A 23,195-nucleotide genomic window follows, 5' to 3' on the forward strand; every position below is an offset into this window, starting at 1 on the left:
TCCATTTTTTAAGGCGCGGTGACTTGTATTTTATTTTGTAGTAGTAGTAGCAACTTCCTTGTTCATGTACGGCTTACGATCAAATTCCTTTGTTTTCATTTCATCGAATTATGCAAACATGCACGTTTAAAAATCACATTTTACTCTTGCAGTTTAAAAGAAAAAAATGCGATTTTATTGTTGTAAACACAATCTAAATAGAGAACAAATGCTATATTTGAAAGGCCAACTGAAATTAAATTTTCTTATTTAAACAGGGATAGCAGGTCCATTCTATGTGTCATACTTGATCATTTCGCGATATTGCCATATTTTTGCTGAAAGGATTTAGTAGAGAACATCGACCCTAAAGTTCTCAACTTTTGGTCGCTAATAAAAAAGCCTTGCCTGTACCGGAAGTAGCAGACGATGTGCGCGTGACGTCACGGGTTGTGGAGCTCCTCACATCTGAACATTGTTTACAATCATGGCCACCAGCAGCGAGAGTGATTCGGACCGAGAAAGCGATGATTTCCCCTTCAATTTGAGCGAGGATGAAAGATTCGTGGATGAGGAAAGTGAGAGTGAAGGAAAGAAAACTAGAGGGCAGTGGGAGCAATTCAGATGTTATAAGACACAATGCTGACTTAAAGGCCTACTGAAATGAGATTTTCTTATTTAAACGGGGATAACAGGTCCATTCTATGTGTCATACTTGATCATTTCGCGATATCGCCATATTTTTGCTGAAAGGATTTAGTAGAGAACATCGACGATAAAGTTCGCAACTTTTGGTCGCTAATAAAAAAGCCTTGCCTGTACCGGAAGTAGCGGACAATGTGCGTGTGACATCACGGGTTGTGGAGCTCCTCACATCTGAACATTGTTTACAATCATGGCCACCAGCAGGGAGAGCGATTCGGACCGAGAAAGCGATGATTTCCCCTTCAATTTGAGCGAGGATGAAAGATTCGTGGATGAGGAAAGTGAGAGTGAAGGAAAGAAAACTAGAGGGCAGTGGGAGCAATTCAGATGTTATAAGACACAATGCTGACTTAAAGGCCTACTGAAATGAGATTTTCTTATTTAAACGGGGATAGCAGGTCCATTCTATGTGTCATACTTGATCATTTCGCGATATTGCCATATTTTTGCTGAAAGGATTTAGTAGAGAACATCGACGATAAAGTTCGCAACTTTTGGTCGCTAATAAAAAAGCCTTGCCTGTACCGGAAGTAGCGGACGATGTGCGCGTGACATCACGGGTTGTGGAGCTCCTCACATCTGAACATTGTTTACAATCATGGCCACCAGCAGCGAGAGCGATTCGGACCGAGAAAGCGATGATTTCCCCTTCAATTTGAGCGAGGATGAAAGATTCGTGGATGAGGAAAGTGAGAGTGAAGGAAAGAAAACTAGAGGGCAGTGGGAGCAATTCAGATGTTATAAGACACAATGCTGACTTAAAGGCCTACTGAAATGAGATTTTCTTATTTAAACGGGGATAGCAGGTCCATTCTATGTGTCATACTTGATCATTTCGCGATATTGCCATATTTTTGCTGAAAGGATTTAGTAGAGAACATCGACGATAAAGTTCGCAACTTTTGGTCGCTAATAAAAAAGCCCTGCATGTAGCAGACGATGTGCGCGTGACATCACGGGTTGTGGAGCTCCTCACATCCGAACATTGTTTACAATCATGGCCACCAGCAGCGAGAGCGATTCGGACCGAGAAAGCGATGATTTCCCCATCAATTTGAGCGAGGATGAAAGATTTCTGGATGAGGAAAGTAAGAGTGAAGGACTAGAAAAAAAACCCACTAGAGGGCGGTGGGAGCGATTCAGATGTTATTAGACACATTTACTAGGACAATTCTGGAAAATCCCTTATCTGCTTATTGTGTTACTTGTGTTTTAGTGAGATTATATGGTCGTACCTGTACAACCTGAAGGTCGGCCCCGCACCTTTCTTCAGCACCAGGTGGTGGCGATGCCCATCCCTGCCCTTTGCAAAGGACCCTCTTGGAAACACGATCTTTCGAAATGATCGCCGCATAAAACACTGTACTTTGTGTGTGTTGTCCAATCCAACCGTGTTCGCTTGACCGCTCTGTTCCATAGTAAAGCTTCACCGTCATCTTTCGGGAATGTAAACAATGAAACACCGGCTGTGTTTGTGTTGCTAAAGCCGGCCGCAATACACCGCTTCCCACCTACAGCTTTCTTCTTTGATGTCTCCATTGTTCATTGAACAAATTGGTAAAGATTCAGCAACACAATTGTCCAGAATACTGTGGAATTTTGCGATGAAAACAGTCGACTTCTAGCTGGGAACGATGCTGGAACATAATGTTCTCTATCATTTTAGCAGGATATTTCGGGGCGAAATTTAAAATTGTAATTTAGTAAACTGGCATGTGTTGCAATGTTAATATTTCATCATTGATATATAAACTATCAGACTGCGTGGTGGGTAGTAGTGGCTTTCAGTAGGCCTTTAATTGGTACGTGCACCGGACGTGACGTCATTCGGCGTTGTTCAGCGTCCGATATCCAACACGGCAACGACGTTTATAAGTCAGAAAAGAAGAAAAAGACATTAAAAAAGAGGACAAAAATACAATAAAGTAGCTCATCTCCACCCCCTGGTGGCAAATAGTACAATTGCAGGAATTTTCGCACCATGTGCACCGTCACTGATGTCGGCGTCCACGCACTATAGACCACTCGGCCATGTCACGTGATGAATTATGCTTGAAAAAAAAAAAAAAAAGGTCTGAGTTCCAGAAGCCGCGCACGCGCACACCGCAGCTGCTGGGTGGGCGCGCATCGGCTCCCGGGACAAAAGCCGCACGCGTCCGCACTGTGCGCGTGCGCGTGGAAGTAACCGCAGGCGCGGCCGACGGCGAAGATGCTCTTCTGCGCGGGAGCGTCCGATCTTCAACCCGGTTAAAAAAAGAAAAAAAAAGGGGGATTATTTTATCGACTCCGTATCGGACGCCGCCATCTGTCTGTCGCCACGCCGCGGAGGGACAGACAGGTCAGGACAAAGTCACTTAATGTGTGCGGGGTTTTTTTTCTTTTTTTTTTTTGGTCTCGCATCGTGGAGGTGATATCGCGCCGCGCGTGGATTGAAGTGTGCAGCCGGGACGGAGAAGAAGATGTTGCCAAACTCTCGCTGAATCGCCTTTTAGCTTTTTTTTTTTTTTGTGTAGTCGACTATTCGCCGGTCGGATGTCCGATTAAAATGGCGGGGAAGGGCGCGCGCGTGGAGACCGGATGAGCGCGCCGGTTTAGCGGCGTTCCTTCCGCCCGTGGACCGTGAGTGGGACCGGGTGGCTTCTTTCGTCTGGACTCTAACGGACCTAAAGGGAGTGGGGACCTAAAAACCTGACCGGGAGTGGGATTATTTCACGCGTGGAATTGTGCACCTGCCGGGAGTGGAAGGACCCAAAGGACGCGGAGGACGCAGGAGACACGCGGGAGACACTCGGGAGACACGCAGGTAGGTGAGGTGTTCTTTGCGCATCTGTGCTCTGCGAGTGGGAAACATGCATTTTTATTTTTATGTTATTTTTTAATCTATGCACTGAGTGGATTATGGAGGAAATACTGATTTGTGCGTCTGAGTTGAGCAAGATTTAGAAGACGCAATGAAATATGTTGGACCGGAATAGACTGAAGGACAAAGTGGACAGGGTGGACAAGACAAGGTGGACAAGGTGGATTAGTAGACAAGGTGGACAAGACAAGGTGGACAAGGTGGATAAAGTGGATAGGGTGGACAAGGTGGACAAGAAGACAAGGTGGATGAAGTGGATAGGGTGGACAAGGTGGACAAGACAAGGTGGACAGGGTGGACAAGGTGGACAAGACAAGGTGGACAGGGTGGACAAGGTGGATAAGGTGGACAAGATAAGGTGGACAAGGTGGACAAGGAGAACAAGGTGGACAAGGTAGACAGGGTGGATAAGGTGGACGAGACAAGATGGACAAGGTGGACAAGACAAGGTGGACAAGGTAGACATGGTGGACTAGCAGACAAGGTGGACAATGCAGACAAGGTAGACAAGGTGGACAAGGTAGACATGGTGGACTAGTAGACAAGGTGGACAATGCAGGCAAGGTGGACAAGACAAGGTGGACAATGCAGACAAGGTGGACAATGCAGACAAGGTGGACAAGACAAGGTGGACAAGGTAGACATGGTGGACTAGTAGACAAGGTGGACTAGTAGACAAGGTGGACAAGACAAGGTGGACAAGGTAGACATGGTGGACTAGTAGACAAGGTGGACTAGTAGACAAGGTGGACAAGACAAGGTGGACAAGGTAGACATGGTGGACTAGTAGACAAGGTGGACTAGTAGACAAGGTGGACAAGACAAGGTGGACAAGACAAGGTGGACAAGGTAGACAAGGTGGACTAGTAGACAAGGTGGACTAGTAGACAAGGTGGACAAGACAAGGTGGACAATGCAGACAAGGTGGACAAGACAAGGTGGACAAGGTAGACAAGGTGGACAAGACAAGGTGGACAAGGTAGACAAGGTGGACAATGCAGACAAGGTGGAAAAGACAAGGTGGACAAGGTGGATAAAGTGGATAGGGTGGACAAGGTGGACAAGAAGACAAGGTGGATGAAGTGGATAGGGTGGACAAGGTGGACAAGACAAGGTGGACAGGGTGGACAAGGTGGACAAGACAAGGTGGACAGGGTGGACAAGGTGGATAAGGTGGACAAGATAAGGTGGACAAGGTGGACAAGGAGAACAAGGTGGACAAGGTAGACAGGGTGGATAAGGTGGACGAGACAAGATGGACAAGGTGGACAAGACAAGGTGGACAAGGTAGACATGGTGGACTAGCAGACAAGGTGGACAATGCAGACAAGGTAGACAAGGTGGACAAGGTAGACATGGTGGACTAGTAGACAAGGTGGACAATGCAGGCAAGGTGGACAATGCAGACAAGGTGGACAAGACAAGGTGGACAATGCAGACAAGGTGGACAATGCAGACAAGGTGGACAAGACAAGGTGGACAAGGTAGACATGGTGGACTAGTAGACAAGGTGGACTAGTAGACAAGGTGGACAAGACAAGGTGGACAAGGTAGACATGGTGGACTAGTAGACAAGGTGGACTAGTAGACAAGGTGGACAAGACAAGGTGGACAAGACAAGGTGGACAAGGTAGACAAGGTGGACTAGTAGACAAGGTGGACTAGTAGACAAGGTGGACAAGACAAGGTGGACAATGCAGACAAGGTGGACAAGACAAGGTGGACAAGGTAGACAAGGTGGACAAGACAAGGTGGACAAGACAAGGTGGACAAGGTAGACAAGGTGGACAATGCAGACAAGGTGGAAAAGACAAGGTGGACAATGCAGACAAGGTGGACAAGACAAGGTGGACAAGACAAGGTGGACAAGGTAGACAAGGTGGACAAGAGAAGGTGGACAAGACAAGGTGGACAAGACAAGGTGAACAATGCAGACAAGGTGGACAAGACAAGGTGAACAATGCAGACAAGGTGGACAAGGTAGACAAGGTGGACAAGGTGGACAAGACAAGGTGAACAATGCAGACAAGGTGGACAAGACAAGGTTAACAAGACAAGGTGGACTAGTAGACAAGGTGGACAAGACAAGGTTAACAAGACAAGGTGGACAATGCAGACAAGGTGGACAAGACAAGGTGGACAAGGTGGACAAGGTGGACAAGACAAGGTTAACAAGACAAGGTGGACAAGGTGGACAAGGTGGACAAGGTGGACAAGACAAGGTGAACAATGCAGACAAGGTGGACAAGACAAGGTTAACAAGACAAGGTGGACAATGCAGACAAGGTGGACAAGACAAGGTGGACAAGGTGGACAAGGTGGACAAGACAAGGTTAACAAGACAAGGTGGACAAGGTGGATTAGAAGACAAGGTGGACAGGGTGGACAAGGTGGATAAGGTGGACAAGATAAGGTGGACAAGGTGGACAAGGAGAACAAGGTGGACAAGGTAGACAAGGTGGACTAGTAGACAAGGTGGACAATGCAGACAAGGTAGACAAGGTGGACAAGGTAGACATGGTGGACAAGGTAGACATGGTGGACTAGTAGACAAGGTGGACAATGCAGACAAGGTAGACAAGGTGGACAAGGTAGACATGGTGGACTAGTAGACAAGGTGGACAATGCAGACAAGGTAGACAAGGTGGACAAGGTAGACATGGTGGACTAGTAGACAAGGTGGACAATGCAGGCAAGGTGGACAAGGTGGACAAGACAAGGTTAACAAGACAAGGTGGACAAGGTGGACAAGGTGGACAAGACAAGGTGAACAATGCAGACAAGGTGGACAAGACAAGGTTAACAAGACAAGGTGGACAATGCAGACAAGGTGGACAAGACAAGGTGGACAAGGTGGACAAGACAAGGTTAACAAGACAAGGTGGACAAGGTGGACAAGGTGGACAAGACAAGGTGAACAATGCAGACAAAGTGGACAAGGTAGACAAGGTGGACAATGCAGACAAGGTGGACAAGACAAGGTGGACAAGACACGGTGGACAAGGTAGACAAGGTGGACAAGGTGGACAAGACAAGATGGACAAGGTGGACAAGATAAGGTGGACAAGGTAGACAAGGTAGACAAGGTAGATAAGGTGGACAAGGTGGACAAGACAAGGTTAACAAGACAAAGTGGACAAGGTGGACAAGACAAGGTGAACAATGCAGACAAAGTGGACAAGGTAGACAAGGTGGACAAGACAAGGTTAACAAGACAAGGTGGACAATGCAGACAAGGTGGACAAGACAAGGTGGACAAGACAAGGTGGACAAGACACGGTGGACAAGGTAGACAAGGTGGACAAGACAAGGTGGACAAGGTAGACAAGGTGGACAAGGTGGACAAGACAAGATGGACAAGGTGGACAAGATAAGGTGGACAAGGTAGACAAGGTAGACAAGGTAGACAAGGTAGACAAGGTGGACAAGACACGGTGGACAAGGTAGACAAGGTGGACAAGGTGGACAAGACAAGATGGACAAGGTGGACAAGATAAGGTGGACAAGGTAGACAAGGTAGACAAGGTAGACAAGGTGGACAAGGTGGACAAGACAAGGTTAACAAGACAAGGTGGACAAGGTGGACAAGGTGGACAAGACAAGGTGAACAATGCAGACAAAGTGGACAAGGTAGACAAGGTGGACAAGACAAGGTTAACAAGACAAGGTGGACAATGCAGACAAGGTGGACAAGACAAGGTGGACAAGACACGGTGGACAAGGTAGACAAGGTGGACAAGACAAGGTGGACAAGGTAGACAAGGTGGACAAGGTGGACAAGACAAGATGGACAAGGTGGACAAGATAAGGTGGACAAGGTAGACAAGGTAGACAAGGTAGACAAGGTGGACAAGGTGGACAAGACAAGGTTAACAAGACAAGGTGGACAAGGTGGACAAGACAAGGTGAACAATGCAGACAAAGTGGACAAGGTAGACAAGGTGGACAAGACAAGGTTAACAAGACAAGGTGGACAATGCAGACAAGGTGGACAAGACAAGGTGGACAAGACAAGGTGGACAAGACACGGTGGACAAGGTAGACAAGGTGGACAAGACAAGGTGGACAAGGTAGACAAGGTGGACAAGGTGGACAAGACAAGATGGACAAGGTGGACAAGATAAGGTGGACAAGGTAGACAAGGTAGACAAGGTAGACAAGGTAGACAAGGTGGACAAGACACGGTGGACAAGGTAGACAAGGTGGACAAGGTGGACAAGACAAGATGGACAAGGTGGACAAGATAAGGTGGACAAGGTAGACAAGGTAGACAAGGTAGACAAGGTGGACAAGGTGGACAAGACAAGGTTAACAAGACAAGGTGGACAAGGTGGACAAGGTGGACAAGACAAGGTGAACAATGCAGACAAAGTGGACAAGGTAGACAAGGTGGACAAGACAAGGTTAACAAGACAAGGTGGACAATGCAGACAAGGTGGACAAGACAAGGTGGACAAGACACGGTGGACAAGGTAGACAAGGTGGACAAGACAAGGTGGACAAGGTAGACAAGGTGGACAAGGTGGACAAGACAAGATGGACAAGGTGGACAAGATAAGGTGGACAAGGTAGACAAGGTAGACAAGGTAGACAAGGTGGACAAGGTGGACAAGACAAGGTTAACAAGACAAGGTGGACAAGGTGGACAAGACAAGGTGAACAATGCAGACAAAGTGGACAAGGTAGACAAGGTGGACAAGACACGGTTAACAAGACAAGGTGGACAATGCAGACAAGGTGGACAAGACAAGGTGGACAAGACACGGTGGACAAGGTAGACAAGGTGGACAATGCAGACAAGGTGGACAAGACAAGGTGGACAAGGTAGACATGGTTGACAAGGTAGACAAGGGGGACAAGGCGGACAAGACAAGGTGGTCCAGGTGGACAAGACAAGGTGGACAAGAGAAGGTGGACAAGACAAGGTGGACAAGGTGGACAAGGTCGGCAAGGTGGACAAGGTGGACAAGGTAGACAAGGTAGACAAGGTGGACAAGGTAGACATGGTGGACTAGTAGACAAGGTGGACAATGCAGACAAGGTAGACAAGGTGGACAAGGTAGACATGGTGGACTAGTAGACAAGGTGGACAATGCAGGCAAGGTGGACAAGGTGGACAAGACAAGGTTAACAAGACAAGGTGGACAAGGTGGACAAGGTGGACAAGACAAGGTGAACAATGCAGACAAGGTGGACAAGACAAGGTGGACAAGGTGGACAAGGTGGACAAGACAAGGTGAACAATGCAGACAAGGTGGACAAGACAAGGTGAACAATGCAGACAAGGTGGACAAGACAAGGTTAACAAGACAAGGTGGACAATGCAGACAAGGTGGACAAGGTGGACAAGGTGGACAAGACAAGGTTAACAAGACAAGGTGGACAAGGTGGACAAGTTGGACAAGACAAGGTGAACAATGCAGACAAAGTGGACAAGGTAGACAAGGTGGACAAGACAAGGTTAACAAGACAAGGTGGACAATGCAGACAAGGTGGACAAGACAAGGTGGACAAGACACGGTGGACAAGGTAGACAAGGTGGACAAGACAAGGTGGACAAGGTAGACAAGGTGGACAAGGTGGACAAGACAAGATGGACAAGGTGGACAAGATAAGGTGGACAAGGTGGACAAGACAAGATGGACAAGGTGGACAAGATAAGGTGGACAAGGTAGACAAGGTAGACAAGGTAGACAAGGTAGACAAGGTGGACAAGACAAGGTTAACAAGACAAGGTGGACAAGGTGGACAAGGTGGACAAGACAAAGTGGACAAGGTAGACAAGGTGGACAAGACAAGGTTAACAAGACAAGGTGGACAATGCAGACAAGGTGGACAAGACAAGGTGGACAAGACACGGTGGACAAGGTAGACAAGGTGGACTAGTAGACAAGGTGGACAATGCAGACAAGGTGGACAAGACAAGGTGGACAATGCAGACAAGGTGGACAAGACAAGGTGGACAATGCAGACAAGGTGGACAAGGTAGACATGGTTGACAAGGTAGACAAGGGGGACAAGGCGGACAAGACAAGGTGGTCCAGGTGGACAAGACAAGGTGGACAAGAGAAGGTGGACAAGACAAGGTGGACAAGGTGGACAAGGTCGGCAAGGTGGACAAGGTGGACAAGGTAGACAAAGTGGTCCAGGTGGACAAAGTGGACCAGGTGGACAAGGTGGACTACGTAGACAAGGTGGTCCAGGTGGACAACGTGGTCAGGGTAGACAAGGTGGACAAGGTGGCCCAGGTGGTCCAGGTAGACAAGGTAGACAAGGTGGTCCAGGTGGTCCAGGTAGACAAGGTAGACAAGGTGGTCCAGGTGGTCCAGGTGGACAAGGTGGACAAGGTGGTCCAGGTGACACAGAGATGCATATTGTAGTGTGCTGGTGCAGGACGTGCGCCTCTGGTGGTGTCATCTCCTGCTGTGTTGGTGCGAGCCAGGCAGGATTGATGTTGCCGCTGTGTGTGTGTGTGTGTGTGTGTGTGTGTGTGTGCTGTGTCAGCTCATCAGCTTCCACCTGACAGGGCCCCCATTTGCATTTTCATGGGCTCCGCTGCCATAAAACGACATTTGAATTCATGTCAGGATAGCCATCCACCGGAAATACGCAGCCGGAGATTTTAACAGTAAAAATTTTGGCAAGATAATTTTTTACCGTAAAATAGCAGTCTTCAATTGACAGTAAAAACTGTCGATTTTACCGTGACTTTTTCACAGTGGTATCATTTTTCAATTTAGAGTATTGCACTATAAACAGAGACAGATTTTACGGTAAAATTGCATCTCAGTCGCCTGAATTTTACTGTAAAAAACAGCGGTGCTGTTTTTCCAATGTACAGTAGTGCACTGTAAAAACATCAGTCGATTTTACGGTAAAAAAAAACAACCTGAATTTTTATGTAAAAACAACGGTCAATTTACAGTAATGCACTTTAAAAATGACAGTCGATTTTACAGCAAAAAAAACACAACCAAATTTTAATGTAAAAATAATAGTCAATTTACAGTACTGCACTGTAAAAACAACGGTCGATTTTACGGTAAAAAAAAACAACCTGAATTTTTATGTAAAAACAACGGTCAATTTACAGTAATGCACTTTAAAAATGACAGTCGATTTTACAGCAAAAAAAACACAACCGAATTTTAATGTAAAAATAATAGTCAATTTACAGTACTGCACTGTAAAAACAACGGTCGATTTTACGGTAACAAAAAAAAAACACAATTTTTATGTAAAATTAACAGTGGACCATCTTTCAATTTACAGTACTGCACTGTAAAAATTACGGTCGATTTTACAGTAAAAAAAACCTCCCTGAATTTTAATGTAAAAATAACAGTCAATTTACAGTAGTGCACTGTAAAAACGACGGTCGATTTTACGGTAAAACAGAACCCCTTGAATTTTTATGTAAAAATAATAGTCTATATACAGTTCTGCACTTAATTTTTATGTATAAAAATAACAGTAGGACCATCTTTCAATTTACAGTACTGCACTATAGAAGGATTGTCAATTTTATTGCAAAAAAACCCTGAATTTTAATGTAAAAATAACAGTCGATTAACTGTACTGCACTGTAAAATTTTACGGTAAAAAAAACCCTGAATTTTTATGTAAAAATAACAGTGAGACCATTTCTCGATTTACAGTCCTGCACTGTAAAAATGACGGTCAATTTTACAGTAAAAAAACCCAGAATTTTAATGTAAAAATAATAGTCAATTTACAGTACTGCACTGTAAAAATGACGGTCAATTTTACAGTAAAAAAAAACCCCCTGAATTTTAATGTAAAAATAATAGTAAATTTACAGTACTGCACTGTAAAAACAACAGTCGATTTTACGGTAACAAAAAAAACTGAATTTTGATGTAAAATTAACAGTGGACCATCTTTCAATTTACAGTACTGCCCTGTAAAAATTACGGTCGATTTTACAGTAAAAAAACCTCCCTGAATTTTAATGTAATAATAACAGTCAATTTACAGTACTGCACTGTAAAAACGACGGTCGATTTTACGGTAAAACAGAACCCCTGAATTTTTATGTAAAAATAATAGTCTATATACAGTTCTGCACTTAATTTTTATGTATAAAAACAACAGTAGGACCATCTTTCAATTTACAGTACTGCACTATAGAAAGGACTGTCAATTTTATCGCAAAAACCCCTGGATTTTAATGTAAAAATAACAGTCAATTAACTGTACTACACTGTAAAATTTTACGGTAAAAAAAACCCCTGACTTTTTATGTAAAAATAACAGTGAGACCATCTCTCAATTTACAGTCCTGCACTGTAAAAAATGACGGTCAATTTTACAGTAAAAAACCCCAGAATTTTAATGTAAAAATAATAGTCAATTTACAGTACTGCACTGTAAAAATGACGGTCAATTTTACAGTAAAAAAACCCCTGAATTTTAATGTAAAAATAATAGTCAATTTACAGTACTGCACTGTAAAAATGACGGTCAATTTTACAGTAAAAAAACCCCTGAATTTTAATGTAAAAATAATAGTCAATTTACAGTACTGCACTATAAAAACAACGGTCGATTTTACGGTAACAAAAAAAACCCTTAATTTTTATGTAAAATTAACAGTGGACATCTTTCAATTTACAGTACTGCACTGTAAAAATTACGGTCGATTTTACAGTAAAAAAAACTCCCTGAATTTTAATGTAAAAATAATAGTCAATTTACAGTAGTGTACTGTAAAAACGACCGTCGATTTTACGGTAAAACAGAACCCCTGAATTTTTATGTAAAAATAATAGTCTATATACAGATCAGCACTTAATTTTTATCTATAAAAATAACAGTAGAATCATCTTTCAATTTACAGTACTGCACTATAGAAGGATTGTCAATTTTATTACAAAAACCCCTGAATTTTAATGTAAAAATAACAGTCAATTAACTGTACTGCACTGTAAAATTTTACGGTAAAAAAAAACCCTGAATTTTTATGTAAAAATAACAGTGAGACCATCTCTCAATTTACAGTCCTGCACTGTAAAAAATTACGGTCAATTTTACAGTAAAAAACCCCAGAATTTTAATGTAAAAATAATAGTCAATTTACAGTACTGCACTGTAAAAATGACGGTCAATTTTACAGTAAAAAAAACCCCTGAATTTTAATGTAAAAATAATAGTCAATTTACAGTACTGCACTGTAAAAATTACGGTCAATTTTACAGTAAATAAACCCCTGAATTTTAATGTAAAAATAATAGTCAATTTACAGTACTGCACTGTAAAAACAACGGTCGATTTTATCGTAACAAAAAAACCTGAATTTTTATGTAAAAATAACAGTGGACCATCTTTCCATTTACAGTACTGCACTGTAAAAATGACGGTCAATTTTACAGTAAAAAACCCCAGAATTTTAATGTAAAAATAATAGTCAATTTACAGTACTGCACTGTAAAAACAACGGTCGATTTTATCGTAACAAAAAAAATGAATTTTTATGTAAAAATAACAGTGGACCATCTTTCCATTTACAGTACTGCACTGTAAAAATTACGGTCGATTTTACAGTAAAAAAAACTCCCTGAATTTTAATGTAAAAATAACAGTCAATTTACAGTAATGCACTGTAAAAAACAGATTTATCAATACCCCCCCCAAAAAAAATTAAATAGCTATCGCCTGAATTGAACAGTAACAACAACAGAGATACAGTTTTTCCATTTACAGTAATGCACTGTAAGAACAACGACAACAAAAAATGGCAGCTCGGTCACCAGAATTTTACCGTAAAAATAACAGTGGTGCTGTTTTTTTTTTAAATTCACAGTTAAAAACAAACAAAAAAAATTTAAGCTGCAAGCAGCGATGGACGGGCCCGACTTTTGCTGGTGTTTCCTGCCTTTACCCATTCAACCTGCACGTTACCTACCTTCCCTGCATCCTGGGGTCACACTGGTGCTTCTTTCTTTCACCCATACACGCTGGTGCTACCTGCCATCACCCAGACAACATATCTTTACCTGCACATTACCTACCTTCTCTGTATCCTGGTGTCAAACTGGTGCCTCCTTCTTTCACCCAGTCAACATATCTTTACCCGCACTTTACCTACCTTCTCTGCATTGTGTGGTCACGCTGGTGCTTCCTGCTATTAAGCGGCCATCTTGGGACGGCAGCAGCATCAGCGCAGCGGTTCTTTGAAGGCTCGTTAAATCAAAACCTGAGCAGTTATTAAAACTCTTTTTGCAATTTTTAATGAAAAGGGTTCACTCTTTCTCCTGTGAGTTTGAAGCCGACACAACAAACGCGCTCAGAGGAGATAACGTTTGAAAAAAGGTGACCGGTTTTTACAAAACTTTAGTTTTGAAGGGGTAATTGCCAACTTCCTGTTGATTTTTGCTGAAGGATGTCAATTATGAAAATGTAGGTCTAAGTGAGACCTACATAGAGGTTTTTGTTTCATGTCTCTACAACTTTACTACCGGAAGTTACAAGCAGTTTTGTCTGTTTTTTATTCTTAGGGGGCGCTAGAGCGCAATTTTGAGTTTTGGGGTTCGTTTTTTATTAGATTGCAATTTTTGTCAGTCCTGATGTGTGTGTATAGTTTGGTGAGTTTTTAAGTATTTTAAGGGGGTCAAATTACAGCTCAAAGACACAAAAATGACATTTTTTTAGGAAACTTTTGTTTTGAAGGGGTTTTTGCCAACTCCCTGTTGATTTTTGCTGAAGAAAGTCAGTGTATGAAAGCTAGGTCTAAGTCAGACCTACATAGAGGTTTTTGTTTCATGTCTCTCCGACATTCCTCACGGAAGTTTCAAGCAGTTTTGTCAGTGTTTTTTTCCTAGGGGGCGCTAGAGCACGATTTTGAGTTTTGGGATTCGTTTGTTTTTTTATTAGATGGCAATTTTCGCCAGTCCTGATGTGTGTGTTAAATTTGGTGAGTTTTGAAGCATGTTAAGGGGGTCAAATTACAGCTCAAAGAAGTGGCGGAATAATAATAATAATGTCCGGTCCCTAAAAACTGGCAGCCACAATTTTACTGCAAAAATAACAGTGGTAAGGTTTTTCCCATTTACAGTACTGTACTGTAAAAACACGACAGTCAATTTCAATATATATATATATATATATATATATATATATATATATATATATCTTGATTGTATTATCCAGAGAATAGTGCTCGATACCGTGGTAGAGCGCAATATGTAGGTGTGGGAAAAATCACAAGACTACTTCATCTCTACAGAACTGTTTCATGAGGGGTTCCCTCAATCATCGAATTCGACCAAGCAACCCCCCCGTACCAGAAAGCACTTGATGAAAGTGGATACAACTTCACCCTCACCTATGAACCCACCCCAGGAAACCAACCAAAAAAGAGCAGAAAACGAAACAACATCATCTGGTACAATCCGCCATTCAGCCAAAACGTCTCAACCAACATCGGCCGCAAGTTCCTCACTCTGATCGACAAACACTTCCCCAAAGGCAACACCCTAAGAAAAATATTCAACAAGAACAACATTAAATTGAGCTACAGGTGTATGAATAACATACAACAAATCATTTCAAACCACAACAAAGCAATTGCAAAAGGACTGCCTACCCCCAGACTAAACGACTCTGAAAACAATAAGGAATGTAACTGTCGCAAGAAACCTGATTGCCCTCTCAACGGACGGTGCTTACAAACATCAGTCGTTTACCAAGCAAAGGTAACACGCAAGGACATTAACACATCCGACACGTATTTAGGATTAACCGAAGGAGCGTTCATAACAAGATGGAATAATCACAACGCCTCCTTTAGAAACCAGACTTTGCGGAATTCTACAGAACTCAGCAAACACATTTGGAACCTCAAAGACAATAATGTTGAATATTCAATAACATGGCAAATTCTTGCATCCAGCACACCTTACAACAGTGGTAATAAAAGATGCAACCTATGCTTAAAAGAGAAACTGTTTTTTATACATCATCCAGATCTATCATCCCTCAACAAGCGCAGTGAAATCATTTCAACATGCCGCCACAGACGGAAACACCTCCTAGGTAACACATGAGCCAACCACCACACCCTACGCCTGCTTGTACCCACCCACTCTGTGCTCTATATAAACCATTGTATGTGAATGCTTCCATTAAAATCTCCTGATGATTGAGGGAACCCCTCATGAAACAGTTCTGTAGAGACGAAGTAGTCTTGTGATTTTTCCCACACCTACATATATATATATATATACATATATATATATATATATATATATATATATATATATATATATATATATATATATATATATATATATATAAAAAGCTGTTTGATCACCTGAATTTTACCTTAAAAATAATCATTCCACTTTCAAAAATATGCAGCCCATTCATGACACGGCTGTTATAATTTTTGTTTTTCAAAGAACTCCAACATTTCCAGGAAGCATTCTTGCACACATTCTGCTGAAATTGCTCTTTCTGGCCGGTTATTAAGCCCGATTCCACTGGGAATTATTACCTGAAAAAAAAATAAAAAAATAATAAAATGGATGCAGACACGACCTCAACCTTTTGTGCTTGACGGGGTGGATAAAGAGCTTTGTACTTCAGCCACTTCCCATGTGAGCACGGACTCTTGTACTGGAGTCGAAGGACGGACCACGAACAGATGGAACCTTGGCCATTCTGCTGGCCTACGAAGGTCGAGGGTCAATGTTCTAGGAACCAGGGGCACGGGGAGCAGAAGGACAATCTGCTTCCTGTCACGTAAAATGCAGCACATGAGGGTGGGGGACAAAAAAGAGGCCCGTTAAGAAAAGCAGTCCCCAAACACTTTAATGGCGGCTGAAAAAGCCGACGGTGCAGAAGTCGTCTGTCTGAGCTTCTCTCTCCAGCGAAGTTCAAGGAGCGGCGAGGGCGTTAAAATTAACGACTTGTAATTAATAGAAGACGCCTAATTTTACCACCACTTCTCATCTCACAAACTCCAAGATTGGTCCAATCGGTTGAGTCACGCCAAAGTGTTTATTAGGCTCCCTTTGGCTTGCCGTAGACCAGGGGTGTCCAAACTTTTTCCACAGAGGGCCGCACACGGAAAAATGTAAGCATGCGGGGGGGCCATTTTGATATTTTTCATTTTCAAACCATAACAAAATAAAGGGATTTTTTTTTTTATCCTGAAGGGAGCATAGAGGGTCTCAGTCACTAAAATGTTAAAAATAAGTCAAATTATTATTATTATTTTTTATTTAATGCTTACAGTAAATCTCTATATCAACTTGAGGTTGATGTAAAGTCAAACAAATAAGGTTTTATGCCCTTTATGTCAAAAACAAGTTTTTTTTTTATAGTAAAACTGAAATATGCAGTATTTAGATAGATAGATAGTACTTTATTGATTCCTTCTGGAAAGTTCTTTTATTTAGCAATTAAAGCCCTCAAAGATCAATAATGCAGGAAACCATTGATTTTAATGATTTAATATTTTTGAGTATTCACAGTGAAAAGTTAAATAAAATCCTACTAAATATATTTGAGATCCGAAAGGTTCCCCACTCATAAAGTGATGCATTTTTATTATTTTTTTTTTTACTTTTAACACTTAAATTTCAAGATCAACTTCCGATATATCTGTCGATTTTAAGTTTGAACTATTATTTTGTTTGTTTTATGCCCTTTTGTCAAAACTTTGTTTTTTATAAGGCAACCACACAACATATGCAACATTTTTTCCACATAAAACATTTTAAAGTGAATTCATTATAACATTTATTTTTTTGTCCTTTTTTTTGTGAGCAATGGAAAAAAAAGAAAATAAAGACAAAAGGAACAAAAAAAACTGCCTGCATGGCAGTTTTGTGTCAACATCGTCACTTTTTCTCATTAGATTTCACCTCATTCCACTTTTTCTAAATGTTTTGTTTTATTTTCAAAATACTATCAATTTTGCAATTTTTGCAGAATGTGTGGCGAGCCGTTAAAGGATTAGCTGCGGGCCGCAAATGACCCCCGGGCCGCACTTTGGACCCCCCCTGCCGTAGACACAAAATGTCAATAAATATTGGTTATTTTATTTGGTGAGTTTATTTTAACGTTACAGCTCTTATTTTGGAGAGTTCTGCGATCTTGTAATATGAAAATAAAGCAATTGCATTGTTTTTTTTTAGCGATCAAAATCGGGAAACATTGTGTATCGGTGAAAGGGGAAAACCTGTGGGAATGCTGCGAAAAGGAGCGAAAATCCATTTGTTTAAAAGAAAATTCAAAATAAGACGTTAACTAAGTAGAGAGATGTGCTGTGAGTAAAAAACCTGAATTTATATATATATATATATATATATATATATATAAATGGGTTGTACTTGTATAGCGCTTTTCTACCTTCAAGGTACTCAAAGCGCTTTGACACTACTTCCACATTTACCCATTCACACACACATTCACACACTGATGGCGGGAGCTGACATGCAAGGCGCTAACCAGCACCCATCAGGAGCAAGGGTGAAGTGTCTTGCTCAGGACACAACGGACGTGACGAGGTTGGTACTAGGTGGGATTTGAACCAGGGACCCTCGGGTTGCGCACGGCCACTCTCCCACTGTGCCACGCCGTCCTATATATATATATATATATATATATATATATATATATATATATATATATATATATATATACATATATATCTTATAGATAGATAGATAGTACTTTAATGATTACTTCAGGAGAGTTCCCTCAGGAAAATTTAAAATATGTGTGTCTAAATATGTGTCTGTATGTGTCTATATGTGTCTATATGTGGGTCCAAATGTGTTTACATGTGTGTCTAAATTTTTGTCTGTAAATGTGTCTATATGTGTTTATATGTGGGTTTACAGGTATATATATATATATATATATATATATATATATATATATATATATATATATATATATATATATATATATATATATATATATATATATACATGTGTGTCTAAATGTGTGTCTATATGTGTCTAAGTGTGTGTTTATGTGTCTCTATGTGTCTAAATGTGTGTCTATATGTGTCTATATGTGTGTTTATATGTGTCTATATGTGGTTCTATATGTGTAATAATGTTTGTCTATATATGTCTATGTGTGTCTAAAGATGTGTCTTAATGTGGTCCTATATGTGTAATAATGTCTGTCTATATTTGTCTATATATGTGTCTATGTGTGTGTTTATGTGTGTCTATATGTGTGTTTATATGTGTCTATATGTGGTTCTATATGTGTAATAATGTTTGTCTATATATGTCTGTGTGTCTAAAGATGTGTCTTAATGTGGTCCTATATGTGTAATAATGTCTGTCTATATTTGTCTATATATGTGTCTATGTGTGTCTATATGTGGGTCTATATGTGTGTTTATATGTGTCTATGTGTTTATATATGTGTTTGTATGTGTGTTTATATGTGTGTCTAATTGTATCTATATTTGTGTCTAAATGTGTGTCTATATGTGGGTCCAAATGTGTTTACATATGTGTCTAAATTTTTGTCTGTAAATGTGTCTATATGTGGGTCTACATGTATATGTGTATATATATATATATATATATATATATATATATATATATATATATATATATATATATACTGTACATATATACATATATATATATATACATATATACATATATATATACACACAACTATATATATATATATATATATATATATATATATATATACATGTGTGTCTAAATGTGTGTCTATATGTGTCTAACTGTGTGTTTATATGTGTCTTTATGTGTCAAAATGTGTGTCTATATGTGTGTTTATGTGTCTATATGTGTCTAAATGTGGTTCTATATGTGTAATAATGTTTGTCTATATATGTTTATGTGTGTCTAAAAGTGTGTCTTAATGTGGTCCTATATGTGTAATTATGTCTGTCTATATTTGTCTATATATGTGTCTATGTGTGTGTTTATGTGTGTCTAATTGTATCTATATTTGTGTCTAAATGTGTGTCTATATGTGGGTCCAAATGTGTTTACATATGTGTCTAAATTTTTGTCTGTAAATGTGTCTATATGTGGGTCTACATGTATATGTATATATATATATATATATATATATATATATATATATACATATATATATATATATATACTGTACATATATACATATATATATACATATATACATATACATATATACACACAACTATATATATATATATATATATATATATATATATATATATATATATATATATACATGTGTGTCTAAATGTGTGTCTATATGTGTCTAAGTGTGTGTTTATATGTGTCTTTATGTGTCAAAATGTGTGTCTATATGTGTGTTTATGTGTCTATATGTGTCTAAATGTGGTTCTATATGTGTAATAATGTTTGTCTATATATGTCTATGTGTGTCTAAAAGTGTGTCTTAATGTGGTCCTATATGTGTAATTATGTCTGTCTATATTTGTCTATATATGTGTCTATGCGTGTCTATATGTGGGTCTAATTGTATCTATATTTGTGTCTAAATGTGTGTCTATATGTGGGTCCAAATTTGTTTACATATGTGTCTAAATTTTTGTCTGTAAATGTGTCTATATGTGGGTCTACATGTATATGTATATATATATATATATATATATATATATATATATATATATATTTATATATATATATATATACTGTACATATATACATATATATATACATATATACATATACATATATACACACAACTATATATATATATATATATATATATATATATATATATATATATACATGTGTGTCTAAATGTGTGTCTATATGTGTCTAAGTGTGTGTTTATATGTGTCTTTATGTGTCAAAATGTGTGTCTATATGTGTGTTTATGTGTCTATATGTGTCTAAATGTGGTTCTATATGTGTAATAATGTTTGTCTGTATATGTCTATGTGTGTCTAAAAGTGTGTCTTAATGTGGTCCTATATGTGTAATTATGTCTGTCTATATTTGTCTATATATGTGTCTATGTGTGTGTTTATGTGTGTCTAATTGTATCTATATTTGTGTCTAAATGTGTGTCTATATGTGGGTCCAAATGTGTTTACATATGTGTCTAAATTTTTGTCTGTAAATGTGTCTATATGTGGGTCTTCATGTATATGTATATATATATATATATATATATATATATATATATATATATATATATATATATACTGTACATATATACATATATATATACATATACATATATACACACAACTATATATATATATATATATATATATATATATATATACATGTGTGTCTAAATGTGTGTGTATGTGTCTAAGTGTGTGTTTATGTGTCTTTATGTGTCTAAATGTGGTTCTATATGTGTAATAATGTTTGTCTATATATGTCTATGTGTGTCTAAAAGTGTGTCTTAATGTGGTCCTATATGTGTAATTATGTCTGTCTATATTTGTCTATATATGTGTCTATGTGTGTGTTTATGTGTGTCTATATGTGGGTCTAAATGTGTCTATATGTGTGTTTATATGTGTCTATGTGTTCATATATGTGTTTGTATGTGTTTATATGTGGGTCTATATGTGTCTATGTGTGTGTTTTTGTGTGTCTATGTGTTTATATATGTTTGTATGTGTGTCTATATGTGTCTATGTGTGTGTTTATGTGTGTCTATATGTGTCTATATGTAGGTCTGTAGGTGTCTATACGTGTGTCTATGTGTGTGTATATGTGTCTATATGTGTGTCTATGTGTGTGTATATGTGTCTATATGTGTGTCTATGTGTGTGTGTATATGTGACTATATGTGTATCTATGTGTGTGTGTATATGTGTCTATATGTGTGTCTATGTGTGTGTGTATATGTGTCTATATGTGTGTCTATGTGTGTGTGTATATGTGTCTATATGTGTGTCTATGTGTGTGTGTATATGTGTCTATATGTGTGTCTATGTGTGTCTATATGTGTGTCTATGTGTGGGTCTAATAGTGTCTATAATTGTCTATATATATGTGTCTATGTGTGAGTCTATATGTGTTTATATATATATATATATATATATATATATATATATATATATATATATATATATATATATATATATATATATATATATATATATATATATATATATATATATGTGTGTGTCTGTAAGGGGAGAACATAGCAAACAGCAACAAACATCAAGTGTTGAAGACATTTAGAGAACAAACACAGCATTTGTGAAAAAATACCCAGCTGGGGTGAAAACAAAATAGAGCAGTTTTGGAACTGCTGGTGAAAACTGATTAGAGCAAAACAAGTCAGTGAGTTATTTTCTGTCTGGTGTTTGATTCCTTAAATGTTATTCCCACTGTGACCTTATTCATTTTTTAAATGTTGTCATTTTATTTCTTATTTTTTTATAAATGTCTGTGATGATCATGTAAATGTGGGGTTTCTAACCCTTGCCATGTTGGAATTCTTAGTAATATTGATACTATTCATTTTTGTTGGACTACTTGTGGATTGTTTTGTGTCATGTTTGGGTGTCCTCTCAGTTGATTGCTATTCTGAAAGGTGCTGGACTGGTTTTGGAATTGAAATTGTATTGTTGTTGTATTATTGTGTATTATTTTGTTGGACTAATTAATTAAGAAAACCTTAATAAATAGATTAAAAAAAAACCTCTGGATTGGCAGACCGGGGTGGTGGTCACCAGAGGGTGTGTTCCAACTGGAGAGGAGACTACGCCGGATAGTCCAACCTCGGATTCAGGAGGAACAGTGTGGTTTTCGTCCTGGTCGTGGAACTGTGGACCAGCTCTAGACTCTGGGCAGGGTTCTTGAGGGTGCTTGGGAGTTTGCCCAACCAGTCTACATGTGTTTTGTAGACTTGGAGAAGGCATTCGACCGTGTCCCCCAGGAAGTCCTGTGGGGAGTGCTCAGAGAGTATGGGGTATCGGACTGTGTGATTCTGGCGGTCCAATCCCTGTACGATCAGTGCCAGAGCTTGGTCCGCATCGCCGGTAGTAAGTCGGACACGTTTCCAGTGAGGGTTGGACTCCGCCAAGGCTGCCCTTTGTGTTCATAACTTTTATGGACAGAATTTCTAGGCGCAGTCAAGGCGTTGAGGGGATCCGGTTTGGTGACCGCGGGATTAGGTCTCTGCTTTTTGCAGATGATGTGGTCCTGATGGCTTCATCTGGCCAGGATCTTCAGCTCTCGCCGGATCGGTTCGCAGCCGAGTGTGAAGCGACTGGGATGGGAAACCAAGTCCGAGTCCGTGGTTCTCGCCCGGAAAAGGGTGGAGTGCCATCTCCGGGTTGGGGAAGAGATCTTTCCCCAAGTGGAGGAGTCGAAGTACCTAGGAGTCTTGGGGGAAGAGTGGATTGTGAGATCGACAGGCGGATCGGTGCGGCGTCTTCAGTAATGCGGACGCTGTATCGAGCTGAGCCGGAAGGCGAAGCTCTCAATTTACCGATCGATCTACGTTCCCATCCTCACCTATGAGCTTTGGGTTATGACCGAAAGGACAAGATCACGGGTACAAGCGGCCGAAATTAGGTTCCTCGGCCGGGTGGCGGGTCTCTCCTTAGAAATAGGGTGAGAAGCTCTGCCATCCGGGAGGAGCTCAAACTACAAGTGCTGCTCTTCATCTGGAGAGGAGTTAGATGAGGTGGTTCGGA

The 23,195-nt window shown here is 39.9% G+C and overlaps 1 protein-coding gene across 1 annotated transcript in view; it reads left to right on the forward strand.

Annotated features, from left to right (window-relative positions):
- The first annotated feature begins 2,755 nt into the window (after positions 1 to 2,755).
- The window catches only part of zgc:172282 (leucine-rich repeat and fibronectin type III domain-containing protein 1-like protein), a 473,431-nt gene continuing 452,991 nt past the window's right edge, over positions 2,756 to 23,195 (forward strand). Inside the window, exon 1 of the mRNA XM_061919225.1 lies at positions 2,756 to 3,487. The gene's annotated coding sequence lies outside the window, so the exon portion shown is untranslated. The remainder of the gene's footprint in view (positions 3,488 to 23,195) is intronic.

The sequence above is a fragment of the Nerophis ophidion genome, linkage group LG13 (genome assembly GCF_033978795.1).
Source record: "Nerophis ophidion isolate RoL-2023_Sa linkage group LG13, RoL_Noph_v1.0, whole genome shotgun sequence".
NCBI lineage: Eukaryota > Metazoa > Chordata > Actinopteri > Syngnathiformes > Syngnathidae > Nerophis > Nerophis ophidion.